Source organism: Aquarana catesbeiana, linkage group LG03, assembly GCF_042186555.1.
Source record: "Aquarana catesbeiana isolate 2022-GZ linkage group LG03, ASM4218655v1, whole genome shotgun sequence".
In the NCBI taxonomy this organism is placed as follows: Eukaryota; Metazoa; Chordata; class Amphibia; order Anura; family Ranidae; genus Aquarana; species Aquarana catesbeiana.
Genome location: NC_133326.1, coordinates 557,575,155 through 557,592,718, shown reverse-complemented (window position 1 = coordinate 557,592,718; position 17,564 = coordinate 557,575,155). Strand labels below are relative to the sequence as shown.

Below are 17,564 nucleotides of genomic sequence, written 5' to 3'. Positions count from 1 at the left end.
TGTGCCTTTTGCTGAGGAGTAGTTTCCGTCTGGCCACTCTACCATACATGCCTAATTGGTGGAGTGCTGCCGAAATGGTTGTTCTTCTGGAAGGTTCTCCTCTTTCCACAGAGAAACTCTGTCAGAGTGACCATTTGGGTTTTTGGTCACCTCCCTGACTAAGGCTCTTCTCCCCCGATCACTCAGTGGTGACCTTTAATGCTGCAGATCATTTTCTGTACAATTCACCAGATCTGTGCCTCAATACAATCCTATCTTGGAGGTCTACAGACAATTCCTTGGAGTTCATGGCTTTATTTGTGCTCTGACATCCACTGTTAACTGTGGGACCTTAGACAGGTGTGTGTACCTTTCCAAATCATGTCCAATCAACTGAATTTACCACAAGTGGACTCCAATCAAGTTGTAGAAATATCTCAAGGATGATCAGTGGAAATAGGATGCACCTGAGCTCAATTTTGAGTCATGGCAAAGGCTGTGACTACTTATGTACGTGGTATTTTTTCGTTTTTTATTTTTAATAAATTTGCAAAAATTTCAAGCAAACTTCTTTCACATTGTCATTATGGAGTATTGTTTGTAGAGTTTTGAGGAAAATAATGAATTTAATCCATTTTGGAATACGGCTGTAACATAACAAAATGTGGAAAAAGTGAAGCGCTATGAATACTTTACCGATGCACTGTAGTTCTTTAGAAACATCACAAAGTCAGATACCAAAACTAGGCATCTCTTAGTTTACAGTTGCTTCAAAACATGGCTTCAGACACACTTTGTTAAAGTTCTCTGAACACCAGTCAAAGCTCCTGTCACTAAATAAAATGGTTAGCTTACAGTCCTGTTTACACCTGCTTTTGCATTGTGCTTCGATGAGGCTTAAGTGGGGCTTCGGTGAACCTTCGATGGGGCTTCGGTTGGGCTTCTGTGGGGCTTAATGCGAGCTTTGCCATAGACTTCTATGGAGGCTTTGAAGACGCTTTGAAGCACCACTGAAGCTACATGGGGTAGAATTTTCGAAGCAAAGCAAAAGCAAGTGTAAACAGGACTGTAAGCTAACCATTTTATTTAGTGACAGGAGCTTTGACTAGCATTCAGAGAGCTTTAACAAAGCCTGTGTGAAGCCTTGTTGAAGCCGAAGCAAGTATAAATGAGCCCTAAACTCCAGAGGGTAATGTAGAGCTGAAGAAAGAAGAAAAGATGTACAAGTAAACAAAAAGGCAAATGAAGAAATAAACGATGAGACAGAAGATGCACCAAAGCCCAGCCTTCTGAATTATTCATTGTTCACTTGAAAGTTATTGTGTGCAAGGTTGCCATGTTTTAATCGACTAAAGGTATTTTATCATTCAAGAAAGTAGTTCATTCTGCATTCAACATAATCCACGACAACTTGGCTATGATAAATGAGAGCATTTTTTTAATGTGATTTAGTGCCACCTCTATGGGTTGGTTCAGAAAGGTCTGCCAAGGGGATTTTAAGATTAATGTATAACTAAAGGCAAACTTTTATTTAGTTTTAGATAGACTAGAGAGGGATTAGAACACCTGTCAGTTTTTATTGCTGTCTGTGCCCCCATTAGGAAGATTCACCCTCTCTGTTTGTCAGTTTACTATTATCATTGAAAGTGATAGTAAAAGAAAATCCCAAATTTTGGGTTGTATTAGAGAGGAAATCTTCCAATGGGGACACTAGTTTGTTTGCCTTGGGGGCCCCCAAGAGATTCCCTTAATTTGCAGGAATTTCCCCTCACTTTCTGTTTGGCTATAGGACAGGAAGTGATGGTAAATCTCCCCAATTGGACACAGATGGTGGTCTATCCAAAATTAAGAAAAAAGTTTAATTAGTGTTACAGAAAAGTTACAAACTCAAATCTATGGTGTGCTGTCCCTTCTTGTCTGCGCCCCCTGAAACACTCAGGGGAAGCACCGGGGACATAAGAGGCTATTCTCTTGAGTACCATGTACTATCTTAGTAACAAGTGGTGGCCCGTAATGCAGGTCACAGGGGCGCCAGCCCCCTATCCATGCGTCCGGCCCCCTAATCTACATGGAGGACACTGGACGCATGGATTCCAATGGAGGTTTTTTTTTTTTTTGAAGCACATGATTAGAGCCTGAGGCTCTAATTGGCTTAAAAAAAGGGTGGGCTTGGGGCGCAGAGCACTACGTCCCAAGCCCACCCACTTGTGTGACAATAGCAAATTAATATTCACTATTGTCTTCCTCATTCTCCTCCCCGCCAATCAGGAAGCCCCGATTGGCCAGGAAGTCTTAGGACTCCCTGGCCAATTATGTCTCAAGACACACTTCCTTTTCCTGTTCGGCCGGGAAGAGAATGATGATACTGGGAGAATTGGTTAGATTATTGAACACCAGCCGCCACTGTTAGTAACACTTAAATTTGCTCATTTAAGTGTTTATATAGGACTCCATGGCCAAAAAAAGGCTAGCTTATGCCATTTAGTGATATCTAGGTTCTCACCCAAAGCTCGAATTTAAGTAGTCCATATATTGGAGATATGGCCCAGCAAAGTTTTTACACAAATACTCCATTGAAGTCATTGGCATTGACCTTTTTAATTGCTAAGGGTCAGCAATGCTTTTTGCTAAACAGTTTTCATTTCCTTCAGGGCATTCATTTGCATTATCCTCTACTCTCAGGTAATGCAACAGACACTCAATGAAATGAGAAGCAGCAGACTGATAAGCTGATCTCTCTGTCAGTCGGCTCTCTCATCCTACCAGCATGTTCCTTGCTAGCACATGAGCACTACAGCACAACTAATTGGCACCTTGTACTGCTTATCCCCCTCAGAGTCAGAGCTCTGCTGTACAGGGCCTGTAAAAGACTGGCACCAAGGCAAATACAGATACTTACACTGCTTGCATTAGAAACACATTTACTGATGTTATAATGGTAATAGACCTGTGTTTATATGTATGTTATCCTGAGTTCAACTTTCATCTGAACAGGCTATCACCTCTGCGTTAAAGCAGTAGTAAACTGCAGCCCATAAAAAACAAAACAAACCACTGAAGACAAAGGCATAATGTGCTAGTATGCATTGCATACTGGCACATTATGAAATACTTACTTTAGAACGAAGCCCTCCAGCGGCATGCTGTCACCACTGACAGAGCTTTCATCTTCCCTCAGTTTTCCTTCCGGGTTCGCGTGCTCTCGCCGTCTGATTGGCTGATCTGCGATAACGTCACTCCTGGGCATGCTCATGGGAGTCACGGCACGGAGCTCTGAAGGGATGGCACGGGTATGCCATCCTTTCAGAGCCCATGTGCCAGTGATGTCAGCAGCTGTGTGCAGTGTGAATATTTCCTAAACAGTGCAAGTTTAGGAGATACTCACTGTACCTACAGTTATGCCTTATTATAGGCTTACTTGTAGGTACAAGTAAAAAAAAAAAAGGAAGACTTTTCTACCACTTCAAGAACAAAATTCACACAAATTCCTTAGGAAATACATTCAGTGAAGGATAACAATAAGGCATGAGGCTGTACAGTCCCTGAACAGTGTTGAGGACTGACAGGTTCCATGTTGTATGTACACAGAGATCTGCAGAATGTCAACATCCACCCTATAGAGAATCCTATGGCACACGGTCAGGGACAGATCTCAGGAAGCTGTCCAGACTCCAGGTAAAGAGACTCATTTGTCATATATGGAGAACAAACAACGTCTGAGAGTTTTCACTGCTGGCAATACTCCCTCATCCATCACTCCGGATAAATATTATATAAGGTGGATAGGAAACACATTTACAGGGCGTCAGCTGTCAAACTAGTATATTCACAAATACAACAATTGCAAAGAATCCAGCCACAGGATTTGTAAAACCATGTACTTATTCTAAGGGCCGATTCACACCAGAACGCAGGGCTGGAAACATGCATGAATGCACTGCCCTTGTGATCTGCATGCGTGTGCCAATGTATTGTTAACGGTACCTGAAATGCAGATCACAAATGCAGATTGCATTGTATTGCAGTACCTTGCGATTTGGTGCAGTGCATTTTTAAAAGTATTGCAATCACAATTTTGTGCGCAGTTCGGTACAGTTTGCATCCTATTCAAATGCATGGGAAGTCAAAACGCAGAGCATGGGGACGCACGGATTCGAACCCGGGTGTTCTCCTGTGTCATCCCGGTGTGAACTGACCCTAAATATCACCCTACTCCTGTTTTGCTCTATGGCTGCAAAGCATAAAGTAGATGTAAACCTAACAGGATGGCTTTTAGCTTGTTCTGTGCTCACTGTATCATAAATGATTGCAGTCTTCTTTTGCATAAAATCCTGTTTACACTTTTTTCCTATCCTTTTTTGCATCTTAGTGCTGCTGATTTCCTCTAGCCTCTTCCACAGGTATCCTATCTACATGATCTTTCTTCAACATCAGCTGCACATAATTGCTCAAGACAGGTCCTCCAATGGACGATAGTGGTACATGTCTATCAAATGTGTGTCAGCATGATTGCTTGTAGTCAGGCATTGGGTGAATATGACAGTGTGACCACACAGGAGCATAATTGGGAGGCAGTAGTAACACCTACTAGGAAATATGCCCAATTGAAATCACAAGCTCCGCCTACTTTGGATTTTTGGTCCAAACTAAGGCACTTCCTCAGTGACATGTGAGGCCAGGGGTTGCCCTAAGAAATTTCATAAGATTTGGGACTCATGGGTGAATGTACTATAATACGCGATACAGTGGAACCTTGGTTAACGAGTAACGCGGTTAGCGAGCGTTTTGAAAGACGAGCAACTTTTTTTCTTAAATCTTGACTCGGTTTGCGAGTGTTGTCTCGCAAAACGAGCAGAATTCAAGCTAATGTGGTGTGCAATACCGCATTTGGCCAGAGGTGCGGGGGCGCCGGTGACACTCGGAATGGTTCGGAGCCGTTCGGAAATACTTGGAAACACTCAGGAATACTCAGAAACACTCGGAAATACTCAGTTTCCGAGCCTTTCCGAGGGTTTCCGAGTTCAGCTGAGCTGTCCCCGAGTATTTCCGAGGCTCTCCGGTGCATCCCCACCTCTGGCCACATGCGGTATTGCATGCAATAGAAGTCAATGCGGAACAAATGATCTTCTTTTCCATTGACTTCTATGGGGAAACTCGCTTTGATATGCGAGTGCCTTGGATTACAAGTATTCTCCTGGAATGGATTATGCTCATAATCCAAGGTTCCACTGTACTAGGTATTGCTTGGAGCTAAGGCCCACTTGTTTTTATTGCTTATTATGCATGTATACGTTGTTTATCAGATTGCAACGCAAGGACCATCATATATTTTTCTTAAGTTTTTTCTGGATTGTTAGTAACCTGCATCTAATGTGTTCAGCTGTGTCTGTGTCCTATAGATCAGTGGTCATCAACCCTGTCCTCAGGGCCCACTAACAGGCCAGGTCTGCAAGATAACTGAAATACATCACAGGTGATATCATTTGCTGCTCAGTGATTGCAGTATTCTAGTCTGCATCTCCACAAGGTAATACATAAAACCTGACCTGTTAGTGGGCCCTGAGGACAGGGTTGATGACCACTGCTATAGATGCTCCTTTACTGTCTGATGGCAGTGTACCAAATGGACATTCTGTTTATACCTTATTTCTATATATGAGCGATGTTTGTTCTATTTTTGTCTACTTATAAACTTTATATACAATAAAGTTACTTTAAAAATAAAAAAAAAAAATAAAAAAAGGAAGTGCCTGATCAAGGATCTGTATGGCAGGCTCACTATGGATTTTGGCAGGATTACCAAGACAAGTCTTGTAATTACATTAACAAGTCAACGGTTAAGAGCCATTTTACACTAAGGCAGTTTTCAGGCATTTTAGCGCTAGAAATAGCGCCTGTAAACTGCCTCGCATGTTTTCACACTGGGGTTGTGCACTTGCGGGACATTAGAAAAAGTCCTGCATGCAGGAAGCAGCATCTTTGGGGCGGTTTGGGAGCGCTGTATACAGCACTTCCAAAATGCCCCTGCCCATCGCAATGAAGGTGCAGCGCTTCGGAAGCGCCGCAACACGGGCGTTTTTAACCCCTTCCGAAAATCGCTGCTAAAACAAACGGTGCTTTAGCGCTAACACACGTGCGGCCCCTGTGTGAAAGGGCTCTAATAGTAGATGTGAACCCAGTTACAAAAATATCTATGACAATGGGGGGCAGTTTTGAATCCTCTGTGTCACTGTCCTGTCTCTTTTCTGCTCCTTGGACTAATAGTGGACAGCACCTGATGAAATCTAATTACAAACATATTTTTATTCCAACGGAATAATCAACACAAGTTGCAATGAACTAGAATATATTCTCTTGGCATATGAAGCTTCCAGCTCTGCCGGTGAAGTATGTGTGTTGGGAGGGCTGGGGGCCAGTAAAAAAAAGCAGTCCTTCTGTTTGCCATTGAAGATCCATTTCAGGTAAGGCAAAGTTCTCCGGTAGAGCAAAACCAAAAGCAGAATTTAAAGAAATACTGGTCATCCGATTTCTGCTTATCACTCATTCAAGTCAATGTGAGTTCAAACGCACCTCAAAAAGCATCTGGAGGCAGCTCAGGAGGAGGTTAGAAGCATCACCAACGAACCTCAAATGCAAGCCAAATTCTGAGAGCATGCAACCATTCCGCATCTACACATGCACTTTTCAGGTTTTGATTGGTGTCTGTGTCCCCACTAGGAAATTCCCCCTATCTGTCTTGGAGACCAGTTTTGGGACAGAAAGTGGTGGAAAATCAAAAATGTTATCAATGCCTCTGGAACAGTAAATGGATGAAAAACATCCAATGAGGATGCTTGTTCCCTTCCACATCCTGTTGTGTCTTCAGGGCAAGAAGTGTAGGTAATTCTCTCGAAGGGGACACAGAAAGCAAAAAAATACCCACAGGAGTTCTAATCACTCCATTGGAACTAAACCCAAGCTGAGAAAAATATGCAGAGAGAACATACTGTATTCTTAGCTTCAGAACTGATTTCACTAGACTAGAACAAGTATAAAAATAAATTCTGACTTTGCTTGCTAAAACCAGGGATAGCAGTAGATTATCTAAATTTCTATTTGTACAGGTTACAAAGTTGGAGGTGAGAAGGATCAAGTAAACCAAGGATATGCCAAAAACTCACTTGTGTGCCCTCCTAGGCAGGTATGCTGTATGTTCTCACTTCAAGGACAGCAATGAATAGTAACTTTTCCCACAGCGGTAGCAGCACTGGCTCCTCAATACCTAGTCCAGGAATGTAGTCACTGAGATCCCTCACACATAGCTGGATATCAGGAACACTTTTGGAGACTGAGCACACACCATATATTTATAGGGTTCTAAGCACAACTTTCTGGAATACGACAGAGATTTGTGGGTTCAATAAATATTCATCACTCCAAAAATAAAAGCTCAGTTCTCAGGAACACCACAAGAAAAGCAGGTCAGAGCGGTTCACATTAGAAGTTGATGGGAACTCCCTGATTCTGTTTTCTGCTAGGAAGGATACAGCTGCAGCTGAACACTCTACAACATTGGGAAGGAGCCCTGTACTTACTAATGCTGTGGACCATTATAATTACAGCGCAGAACAGGAGTGTGACTCGGGGGACTGAGCTTACTGATTTGTGTTGTCAAGAAGGAACTTTTTTGAACCTATAATGCAAAATGATCTACTATAATGGTCATGCAAGTTGGCCGGTGTGAATCTTTTTATTAAAGCTGAACTTCAGGAAGATATATTAGGCTCGATTCACACCTATGCATGTTGCTTTTGAGCGTTTTTGGAGTTTTTTTTTTCATGCTTGGCACGTTTTTGAGCAGCGTTTTTGTAGCGTTTTTGCGGCGTTTTTGCCGCGTTTTTGCCGCGATTTGCGTTTTTTTTTTTCATTTTTTTTACAGTCTTAAAAAAAATTACAAAAAAAAAAAAAATGCACCAAAAACGCTGCAAAAACGCTGCAAAAACGGTGCACTTGCGTTTTTGATGCTTGTCCATTGAAATCCATTACATGCAAAATGCTGCTTTTTGCATGAAAAAGGCTCCATTCACACTAGCGCGTTTTTTGATGCATTTTGCATTTTGCAGAAATGCATGGGAATTTTTTAACATGGGTTCCTATGGAACATGTTCACATCAATGCTTTTTTGTATCTCTGCGTTTTTGGAAAGGGTCGGGGACTTTTTTTCATGCAAAAAGCAGCGTTTTGCATGTAATGGATTTCAATGGACAAGCATCAAAAACGCAAGTGCAGCGTTTTTGCAGCGTTTTTGGTGCGTTTTTGGTGCGTTTTTGCCGTTTTTTTTTTTTTTTTTTTGTAATTTTTTTTAAGACTGTAAAAAAAAAAAAAAAAAAACGCAAAACGCAAATCGCGGCAAAAACGCCGCAAAACGCTACAAAAACGCTGCTCAAAAACGTGCCAAGCATGAAAAAAAAACCTCCAAAAACGCTCAAAAGCAACATGCATAGGTGTGAATCGAGCCAAAAAGTCCCCGACCCTTTCCAAAAACGCAGAGATACAAAAAAGCATTGATGTGAACATGTTCCATAGGAACCCATGTTAAAAAATTCCCATGCATTTCTGCAAAATGCATCAAAAAACGCGCTAGTGTGAATGGAGCCTAAGGCTCCATTCACACCTATGCATGTTGCTTTTGAGCGTTTTTGGAGGTTTTTTTTTCATGCTCGGCACGTTTTTGAGCAGCGTTTTTGTAGCGTTTTTGCGGCGTTTTTGCGGCGTTTTTGCCGCGATTTGCGTTTTTTTTTTTTTTTTTTTTTTTTTTTTACAGTCTTAAAAAAAAATTACAAAAAAAAAAAAAAAAAAAAAAAACGGCAAAAACGCACCAAAAACGCACCAAAAACGCTGCAAAACGCTGCAAAAACGGTGCACTTGCGTTTTTGATGCTTGTCCATTGAAATCCATTACATGCAAAACGCTGCTTTTTGCATGAAAAAAAGTCCCCGACCCTTTCCAAAAACGCAGAGATACAAAAAAGCATTGATGTGAACATGTTTCATAGGAACCCATGTTAAAAAATTCCCATGCATTTCTGCAAAATGCAAAATGCATCAAAAAACGCGCTAGTGTGAATGGAGCCTAAGACACAAATAAATGCAGATCTTTTGTCATGAATACATCATTAAGTGTATGTTACCCCACTATTTCATACTAAATAGAAAGGATCCTATTCTCTCCATTGCTTCCTTGGTTTGACATACCTGGTAATCCTGCAGGTCCCCCTGCTTTCCTATTTCAAACTGACCATGTCAGGGCATGGAAGCACATCCATTCCAGTGTGGTCAGTTTGCTTCTTTCCATTTTACTTGGCAACACATCTTGCCTGTACTCCTGTGGTCAGAGTTCTGCTGACTAGTCCCCCTGCACATCTCTTCACTGGGAAGATTAGTGTACTGCTGTTTCTCTGTCACCTGCTGACATGTCCTCCTGCACAGCTCTTTACTATGAAGATCAGTATCCTGCTGTTTCTTTGCCTCCTGCTGACACGACCCCCTTTAAAGCTCTTCACTGGGAAGATCAGTATCCTGCTGTTTATTTGCATCTTGCTGACATGCGACCCTCCCTGTACAGTTCTTCACAGGGAAGATCAGTGTACTGCTGTTTTTCTGTCCCCTGCTGACTTTCCCTCCTGTGCAGCTCTTTACTGGAAGGATCAGTGTACTATGGTTTCTCTGCCTCCTGTGAACATGCCCTCCTGTACAGCTGGCCACTTGGAAGATAAGTGTATAGATGTTAGACCCCATACACACTATTACATTTTCTGCAGATTTTTGCCTTCAGATTTACCAAAACCATGTAGTGCAAGGGCCTGCCTGATTGCATACAAATGAAACTCTTAGCCCGGGTTCACACTATATCGGGCTACGGATCGCACAGGAGCGCTGTGCATCCCTGTTCCCCGTTTCAGGGACGAATCAGGGACGATTCTATGCCTGAATTCGGCCCTGAAATGGAGCCAAAGACGCACAGCGTTTTTGTGCAGTGCGCTCCACAGCCGCCCCGGAGATATGTGAACTGGCTCCATAGGGAGCCAGTCACATTCTCCTGCTATGCGAATTAGATGTGCGGAAACGCACATCTAATTCGCATAGGTGTGAACCCGGGCTCAAGGTTTGACCTCATATTATATGGTTTTGGTAAATCTGTAGACAAAAATCTGCAGAAAATCTAATAGTGTGTATGGGGTCTTTCTCTGCTTCCTGCCTGCTGAGACGCTCCCCTGCTTAGCTCTTCACTGGGAAGATCAGGGTACTGCAGTTTCTCTGCACTCTGTCTAAGGCCCCTTTCACACTGGGGCAGTTTGCAGGCGGTATTGCGCTAAAAATACAGCCTGCAAACCGCCCCTAAACAGCCTCCGCTGTTTGTTCAGTGTGAAAGCCCGAGGGCTTTCACACTGAAGCGGTGCGCTGGCAGGACGGTAAAAAAAGTCCTGCCAACCGCTTCTTTGGAGCGGTGAAGGAGCGGTGTATTCACCGCTCCTAAACCGCTCCTGCCCATTGAAATCAATGGGACAGCGCGGCTATACCGCGGTTATACCGCGGCTATAGCCGCGCTGTACGAGCGGATTTAACCCTTTTCCGGCCGCCAGCGGGGGTTAAAACCGCACCGCTAGCGGCCGAATACAGCCGCAAAAATGACGGTAGCACTGTTTTACCGCCGACGCCCCCACCGCCCCAGTGCGAAAGGGGCCTAACTCTTCACAATTTCTAAATTTCTAAAGTCAAAACTTTTTTCTGTGTTAGAACCCCTGTCAGGCTTTTAATGCTTTCTGTACCATTCGATTGGAGATTTTATATATATATATATATATATATATATATATATATATATATATATAAAACCCCTGGCAAAAAGTATGAAATCACCAATCTTAGAAAATGTTCATTCAATTGTTTAATTGTGTAGAAAAATAAACTAATCACAGACATGCCTCAAAACTATTTTCATTCAACATTCCAACCTTCTGGCTTTAAGAAACAGTTACAAAAAATAACAAAAGAAAGAAAACTGTAGTCAGTTTCAACTGTTTTTGAAAATCAAGCAGAGGAAAAAAATATGGAAATCTAAAGAAAATATTTGGTGCCGTTCCAATGAAATGTATGAAGACAACTGCCTGAAGAAAACATGAAAATTTCCACAACCATTAATGATATGGGGTTGCATGTCAGGAGATGACAGTCATAAAATTTTCAATAAATGAGATTTTGGACACTTTTCTTGTTCCATCAATTGAAAGGATGTTTGGTAATGATGACATCATTTTTCAGATATCTGATGCAGATATTTGTTTTAGAACTGCAAAGTACATGGTGATTCCATAATATTTTCCTTAGAATTAAGTGATTCCATTTTTTTTCCACTGCTTGATCTGCAAAAACAGTTGCAACTGACTACTGTTTTCTTTATTTTCTTCTTCTTTTTTTATTATTTATTTTTTAAGTATTTCTTAAAGCCAGAAGGTTAGAATGTTAAATAAAAATAGTTTTGAGGCATGTCTGTGATTAGTTTTTCTTTTACACAATCAAACAATTGAATGAACATTTGCCCAGAGTGGTGATTCCATACTTTTTGCCAGGGGTTGTGTATATATATATATATATATATATATATATATATATATATATATATTGTCTTGCATTAAACTGAATGGGCTGTTTTACAAGGTAAGGTTCGCAAATACTTTAAAAATACCTTTTAAATACAATAAGTGTAAGTATGTGAATCTGACCTGATATCAGCCTCTTGCCGTCCCTGTACAGCAGGACTGGCATATGAGAGGGAAAAACAGTACAAGGAGTCAGTACATGTGATGAAAAGAAGCATGCTGATAGGAGGAGAGAGCAGAGTAACAGAGAGATGAGTTCTTCATTGTGCTGTTTCTCCTTTCACTGTCCAGTCACAGGCTGGGGGCGGGTCTAGGATAACCCAGGCTTAGAGGAATTGGGTTGAATGATGTCGGCCATCAGACTGACATCTACGGGGGAAAAAGAGTATTGTGGGGGAAATCTCTGGATTGAAGCTGGATATTGCAGCAAAGCTGGTTTAGCTATTTAATCTACCAACTGACCATTCATTTTTATCTTTTTTTTGGCTTGCTTTAAAGCCAGATTCAAGCCAAAACATTTAATTTTTATTTTGGATAGATTGGAAATGATTATTTCAGGCTGTGTCCCTACCCGGGGAAATTTATCCTCACTTCCTGTCAAGACAGGAATCTGAACATTCTAGAGTGGGGAAGGTTCAAAACATCTGATAATATTTTAATATATTTAATATCATTGCTGTCAACCTTCCTTTAAAATAAAACATGAAACAATAGTTTGTATCTCTATGCGCAATCTTATATAATCAATAAACCTGCTGGACATTTTGTTTTTGTGCACATTGTTATTGTGTGTGCTGCCTATTATTATTTGTTCTTTGTTATTTAAATATCTATTTATGAGGTGTACAAAACATATTTAAGGTATTGTTACATAATTAGTTACACAGTAGTGCTACTGTATATTTTAACATTGAATGTATTAATGATCATACCAGTTACATTTATTTTAGAACTTTCAAAACAATGTCATTATGCAACAATGTATAACTAAACCAGTTTGCTGAAGGCTGGGTTCACACTGGAACACGATTTTTTTTTTTTATAAGTATATCTGTGATCTGTACCTGGAACAATTCCAGGTATTATTACCACTCAGAGACCCCAGTACTCCCCCTGACAGTGCCTTCATCTGCTTTTCTCTCCAGAAGGCCAGAGTCAATTTTACTCAGGCTTCATCCGGGGCTATCATCTATTTCCTGGACTGGACACAATTATGTAAATCATGGTGCCTGTGCAGATTTTGACTGTGATCATAAATGTTTAACCCTGCTGCAGCCTCTCACCTGGTACTTGCTACAAAGTTATAATGTTGCAGTCTGATCACTGGAGGAGAGGTGACTGGGGAAATGCTTCTGCCTGCCTGCAGCAGACTGATGACGTCATCTCAACCTAGGCAAAGTCATTGTCTGGAGCTCAAAGATAGCTTTTTAAGGATAACGTTTAAATTAAAAAAATGATACTGTTGCTATATATTGTGACATATCAAGAATTTATTCATGCAGACTTGTGAACGTACGGATAGGTCCACTTAAATTTGTCAAGCAGGCATACCCCTTGTACCTCTCAGAAGTACCCCTGCTAGGCAAATGTGCCATACAATAATGACCGACCGGGAGGGCGTGGCAGGCGGTCCCCCCCCCACTAAAAAAAATATGAAGCACCAGTCGCCAAGGGTCCCCTGGCTAAGCCAGGCCATACATTAATTATTTTTTCAAGTTCAACAAAAATATGGAAATAAATTTCCCCATCCACACATTCAATGTAGATGGTGGAATCCCTCCCGCTGAGCTATTGTACTCTGACAGTGGATGAACTTCCACTAAAACTGGCAGCTTTGATCGATCGCGAAAACCATACAAGTCGATCGGTAGATGTGTCATTTATCTTAATATAAAGAATATCATAATCATGGACAGGCAGCAGGAGAACTGCCTGTATAGTCCATGGGTACCTTTCAGATGTTGAGATCTAAATATATATAGAACAATCAGTCCAAACAATTGGTTAAACTAAACGGGAAATGCAAGCTGAACACTACAGGCTAATCACATCACCTTCAATGAGTGTACAAAATAAAGAAATTAGTGCAGTGCAATATAAATAAAAGAAAGTCCATCCATAAATGTAAAAGAACTACAAGTCCCAGAACGGTAATTCTAGGTGACAAGCGCTCCACCGGCAAACAAAGAAAAGGTGGACCCCTGATAAGACAGAAGGTCAAACAGGCTTGTATCCACAGTGGGATGATGGTATTCTCCAGCACGGCAGTGGAACCTGAACATTCAGGGCAAGTGTAAAAAGACAAGGGGACACGTTCTAAGTGCTCTCAGTTGATTTATTTAAAAAAGATCCATAAAATGGCATAAGGTGATGGCTCCAATATTGCACTGCATGTAAAACCGATAAGCCAGTATAAAACTAAGAACATGGTATCCGAATATCCAGAGATGGCAGCCGGTGATGTCCGCAAGATGGCTCCCCCCCCCCCACCCTACGCGTTAAGTTCTACAGGATTTCGTCAGCGAGCGTGGGGCTACCACGACACCCAGAAGTTTAAATAGATGGCTGGTCTTCATGGAAAACGCGGTGGACCAGAAGTCAGAGTGGCTTAAACGGTCACACATTCCCATGGGAACACAGACTAATGCATAGAAACACATATTAATGCAATATTTAATGTGGGCATGGTGATTACTAAATGTAAGCCTACACTTGTAGTTAAAAGAAGAGAAAAGTATAAAGAAATAAACGGACCTATAAACCCGCGGCCATCTCTTCACATAAAAAATACCATTTATGTAGAAGGACTCGTCTTGTAGAATAACTTAAAATACCTAATAGCAAAACACTTCTAAAAAACATTGAAAAGACAAGCGCTCCACCGGCAAACAAAAGCTCTTACCAGAAAAGGTGGACCCCTGATAAAACAGAGGGTCAAACATGCTTGTATCCACAGTGGGATGATGGCATTCTCCAGCACGGCAGTGGAACTGGAACATCCAGGGCAAGTGTAAAAAGACAAGGGGACACCTTCTAAGTGCTCTCCGTTGCTTTATTTAAAAAAGATCCATAAAATGGCATAAGGTGATGGCGCAAGCGGCAAGCGGTTAAACGGTCACATAATAATACATTGAAACACATATGAATACAATATCTAATATGGGCATAGTGTTTACTAAAGTGATTACTAAATGTAAGCCTATACCTTTAGTTAAAAGAAGAGAAAAGTATAAAGAAATAAACCGACCTATAAACCCCGCGGCCATCTCTTCACATAAAAAAGACTATTTATGTAGCAAGACACTTATAGAATACCTTAAAATACCTTGTAGCAAAACACTTCTAAAAACCGTTGAAAAGACATCTGAAATAATATTTATTTATCTGATATGAAACAATTTAAGTCAAATTCAACGTTTAACCGTCTGGGAACCGAAACCTGTGTCTCATGGATCCAGAAGGATTCTCACTGACTTAACTGAGGTATGAAATTTCTACCTCTCCAGTGCTTATTTACCTTCTCCAGCCCCCAGAATCTGGAGACATCTTGGGTCCCTATTGTGAAAATTTCTAACATGTTTGGAAACATTGTGTATTCTTAAGCCTTTTTTAATATTATTCACATGTGCATAGATTATTTGATCATGGTATGGGAGGGAGATCTTGTTAGCTTACAGCTGTTCATGTCTAAACTTAATGGCAATAATAAAAACATTAGTCTCTCTTAGAATGCCGATGCTTCCTGCATGACATTCCTCGATCTGGAGATTTTCAGACAGGAAAGTTTGTTTAAGACAAGAAATTTCTTCAAACCGACTGATAGAAATGGCTACATACCTTTAGATAGTTTCCACCAATCATGGCTGTATAACATCCCAAGAGGTAAGTTTATCCGCCTACGGCGAAATAGCACTCTTGATTCTGATTATTATACGCAGTCTAATGTGTTAGCTGAACGCTTTTTACAAAAAGGATATAAGAAGGAACAGATCGCAAGTGAGATCCAGAGCATTGGGAACCTGGATCGAACCCTTTTAGTTGCAGATTCCAATAAAAATAAGAAAAAAAGAGACAACAAGTTTGAATATACAATTATCATAGATTACAATATGCAACACAAAAAATTTGAAAAAATCATTATAAAACTTTGGGAAATCTTAAAGAAGGATCGAATTCTAGGTACAGTGCTGCCCCCACGCCCAAGATTCATTTACAGAAGACCGCCTACCCTCCAAGATGTTTTGGCCCCGAGTGTAGTAGATCCCCCTGTGGTTAAGAACACACAATGTTTCCAAACATATTAGAAATTTTCACAATAGGGACCCAAGATGTCTCAGATTCTGGGGGCTGGAGAAGTGGAAATTTCATACGTCAGTTAAGTCAGTGAGAATCCTTCTGGATCCATGAGACACAGGTTTTGGTTTCGAGAGGGTTAAACGTTGAATTTGACTTGAATTATTTCATATCAGATAAATAAATATTATTTCAGATGTCTTTTCAGAGTTTTTTATAAGTGTTTTGCTATAAGGTACTTTAAGGTATTCTATAAGTGTCTTGCTACATAAATCGTCTTTTTTATGTGAAGAGATGGCCGCGGGGTTTATAGGTCAGTTTATTTCTTTATACTTTTCTCTTCTTTTAACTACAGGTGTAGGCTTATATTTAGTAATCACTATGCCCATATTAGATATTGTATTCATATGTGTTTCTATACATTAGTCTGTGTCCCCATGGGAATGTGTGACCGTTTAACCGCTTGCCAACCAACGCTTGATGATGTATGTTGGCACAATGGCACAGCTGCGCGAATGGGCGTACCTGTACGTCCCCTTTAAAATCGCGGGTTAGTGGGCACGCACACGCCCGCGGGTCCAGCAGACTCAATGTCACGCGTACAGGGGGAGGAGCTATCTTGCGGACGTCACCCGCTGCCATCTCTGGATCTTCGGATCCTATGTTTTTAGTTGTATACTGGCTTATCGGTTTTACATGCAGCCCGATATTGGTGCCATCACCTTATGCCATTTTATGGATCTTTTTTAAATAAATCAACGGAGAGCACTTAGAACATGTTCCCTTGTCTTTTTACACTTGCCCTGGATGTTCCAGTTCCACTGCCGTGCTGGAGAATGCCATCCTCCCACTGTGGATACAAGCCTGTTTGACCTTCTGTCTTATCAGGGGTCCACCTTTTCTGGTAAGAGCATTTGTTTGCCTTTGGAGCACTTGTCACCTAGAATTACCAGTGGATTGGATTTTCCATTCTCTCACGAGGGGTCTCATCTTCTGTTCTGGTACTTGTAGTTCTTTTACATTTATGGATGGACTTTCTTTTATTTATATTGTGCTGTACTAATTTCTTTATTTTGTACACTCATTGAAGGTGATGTGATTAGCCTGTAGTGTTCAGCTTGCATTTCCCGTTTAATATAACCAATTGTTTGCTCTGATTGTTCTATATATGTTTAGAACTTAACCTCTGAAAGGTACCCATGGACTATACAGGCAGTTCTCCTGCTGCCTGTCCTTGATTATGGTATCCTTTATATTAAAATAAATGACACATCTACCGATTGACTTGTATGGTTTTGCCCGATCCATCAGAGCTGCCAGTTTCAGTGGAAGTTCATCCACTGTCAGAGTACAATAGCTCAGCGGGAGGGATTCCACCATCTACACTGAATGTGTGGATGGGGAAATTTATTTCCATATTTTTGTTGAACCTGAAAAAAAAAGTTAATGTATGGCCTGCCTTAGCCAGGGGGCCAGTGGCGGCTGGTGCTTCATTCTTTTTTTTGGGGGGGGGACCACCTGCCACGCCCCCCCGGTCGGTCCCACCCCCACGTCGCTCGATCATCAGCCCCGCACTTACCCCATCTAGATCACGGGCAGCGCTTCCTCCTCCTCGGCTTCACATCGGCTTCCCCTGCGTCTTCTCCTCGTCCTC

The 17,564-nt window shown here is 41.3% G+C and overlaps 1 protein-coding gene across 4 annotated transcripts in view; it reads right to left on the bottom strand.

The window, feature by feature from the left end:
* PKP2 (plakophilin 2) overlaps window positions 1–17,564 on the bottom strand; it is a 177,227-nt gene that overhangs the window by 130,598 nt on the left and 29,065 nt on the right. The window contains exon 1 of one of the 4 annotated variants that reach the window (XM_073621735.1): window positions 7,140–7,384. The exons of the other annotated variants lie outside the window; for them this stretch is intronic. The gene's annotated coding sequence lies outside the window, so the exon portion shown is untranslated. Of the gene's footprint in view, window positions 1–7,139; window positions 7,385–17,564 lie in introns of those variants that run through there. 4 annotated transcript variants of the gene reach the window in all.